The 2,560-nt window shown below is 43.3% G+C and overlaps 1 non-coding gene across 1 annotated transcript; it reads left to right on the top strand.

The window, feature by feature from the left end:
- The first annotated feature begins 460 nt into the window (after positions 1-460).
- Positions 461-542, top strand: trnas-gcu (transfer RNA serine (anticodon GCU)). Its single transcript has one exon. It is a non-coding gene; the product is annotated as a tRNA-Ser (tRNA).
- Positions 543-2,560: the final 2,018 nt, after the last annotated feature.

The following is a 2,560-nucleotide window of genomic DNA, read 5'->3' on the forward strand; positions in this document are numbered from 1 at the left end:
ATGACGGCCGGAGGCTATACAGTCATGCAATAGCATACAAGAAATGTAGGTTCTTTTCTTTAGGATCTTCAGCCGAGATACCCAGGCAGACCATGAAAGAATGTTGATGTTAAAATGTTAGTGGAACTATCCAACTGCGCAGAGCCGATGATCCCAAAGATTTGGGGTGAGACAACATTGAAAAAATGTTTTTCTTTGCTGACAATGTCCCTTCTTTTGTGGCTTAGCTCTTCTTCATTTCACATCTAAAGTATCGTATCATTTTACCTTGTATCTTATACTACCCCGTACATGCCATATCATGTCGCCCATACAACTCATGCATGAGATGCGATGGCTGAGATATTTAGACGATGGGTTGCTACTCCATTGTGCTCTCCACTCAGCATTTCATATCACACTCGTCGGATTTTCACACAAAGTATCTTGGCACAACGTGTTGTCGACGCCATATGAGCAAGACGAGGTGGCCGAGAGGTTAAGGCGATGAATTGCTAATCCATTGTGCTCTGCACGCATGGGTTCAAATCCCATCCTCGTCGAAAGTTAATGTTACATTGTTTTACAGTGGAGCCTCAGTTTTCGAACGTCCCGGTTCTCGAACAAATCAATATTTGAACAAAAAATTTGAGAATTTTTTGCTCCGGATGTCGAACGAAATTCGATTGTCGAACCTCACGAGAGGACACGCATGTCAACTGACTCCGTCCGTTATTACATTCTCGTTACTCTGAGGATTGCAACAACTCTAATCATGCCTCCAAAGGAAGCAAGTGGGATCAGTAAAGCCATCCTAAAACACAAAGACGCTCCTAAAGCAATGCAACAGTGAGCGCCCGGCGCGCTGCGGTTGCGTGATCGAACCAAATTAAGGTCCCTGCGCACTGCGGTCCACTTAAATTTGGGATAGTACATCAGGACTTTAAAAATATTTTCTAAATTTCAGCGACGGGTCTGTCACAATATTGCGACCAGTGCGGTGCAGTTGCGCGGTCGGCGACGCGCTACGGTTGGGCGTTTGGCGGTGCGCTGCAGTTGCACGATCGGACAAAAATGTGCAAATGAACAAATGCTTAAAAAAGGCGTTTTTTTTGCTTGGAATGAGTTAATTTTTATTCCATTATTTGTAATGGGAAAACATGATTTGGAATTTGAACGATTCACTTCTCGAACAGCCTTCTGGAACGGATTGTGGTCAAAATTCAAGGTTTGACTGTATTTATGCTATTCTTGTTAAAATCACACTTACATGTGAGCTGGAAATGACAATAATAACAAAAAGTGAAAACCAAATTGAGCAAATTGGCTACTTCAGAAGTGTGTGTCAAACTGGTAGCCCTTTGCCTTAATCAGTACCCAGGAAGTAGCTTTCGAATTAAGAAAGGTTGGTGACCCCTGGCATACAACATACAACAATAGGGAAAAAACACACTAAAACTATAATTAAAGAGAATAATGAATGGATCCAGGTTCATAAGGCATACCATATGGAAAGTGTCAAAGAGAGGTGATTTCAGAGCCTTCTTAAATTGGTGAGAAGATAAGTCCCATAAAAATAGTGGTAGCGAATCGATGGCATTTAACAATGTCACATTGAATTATATAGATGCATTAAGATGCAGATATAGAAGATATAGATGCAGTAAGATTATCAATAGAGCCGATATATGCTTGAAATATATCATTGGAGCCACCGTGTATCACTATATCCGAGTGGCTAGTTTTGTTGGAACTACGCTGTTGACTAGACCTATTGCGAACTAGCGCCCTTAGATTAGCTTCTATGTCGGGTGCTCTGCCTCCAGGGATACACAATACTGTGGCTGGATTTTTAAGTGTGATGTTTTTCAGGTAATGGAGTCAACTATGACCAAGGTGCGAGAGCCAGTTGGCCGAGATGGCTTGGGACGGCTATGCGTCTTAACTGGCTTATCGTGGTTAGCAAGCCGTTTGGGGCTAATGCTAACTGGGCTAGCAGGCTGACTACAGTCCGCATCTGGGTCCGCCACATTTACTGTTATACCACTATTCTGCTCTAGCTGGCGGACACGTCCCTCTAGCAGGGACAACCTCTCTGAGAGAAGGGTGCAGTTGGTGCAAAAAGCCGTACAAACCTCTTGATCCGCAGCCATACTTACGTGTCCGATGAGCGACGGTAGACAAACAGCCACGAAGCCTCCGCTGAGAGCTAAACAGTGACGCGATTGAAATGGCAGGAATTGACGGTCCGCGACTTTCAACAATAGTAAACTCCAAAAAGTGGAGTAAAAAGCGAGGAAAAACTAGAAAAGCATACAGAAATGTAGGAATGTAGATCGTCTCTCTAGTGATGCTGCGGCGCTCCACTTGGCAAACCGGAAGTATGATACAAAGTGAGGTTAAAAAGATGTAAAATAACACAAAGTAACAGAGAGCGATTTACCGAGGTGGCCATCTGCGGCGCCATCTTACGATGTAATGATACCAACCAATGCGCCTATATAATTACTCTGCTGCAAACACTGGTTAACGCACATGGATTAAAAACCTGCTTAAATCCTATTTCGCACAAAGAACTAAA

This window comes from Syngnathus typhle, unplaced genomic scaffold, assembly GCF_033458585.1.
Source record: "Syngnathus typhle isolate RoL2023-S1 ecotype Sweden unplaced genomic scaffold, RoL_Styp_1.0 HiC_scaffold_34, whole genome shotgun sequence".
In the NCBI taxonomy this organism is placed as follows: domain Eukaryota; kingdom Metazoa; phylum Chordata; class Actinopteri; order Syngnathiformes; family Syngnathidae; genus Syngnathus; species Syngnathus typhle.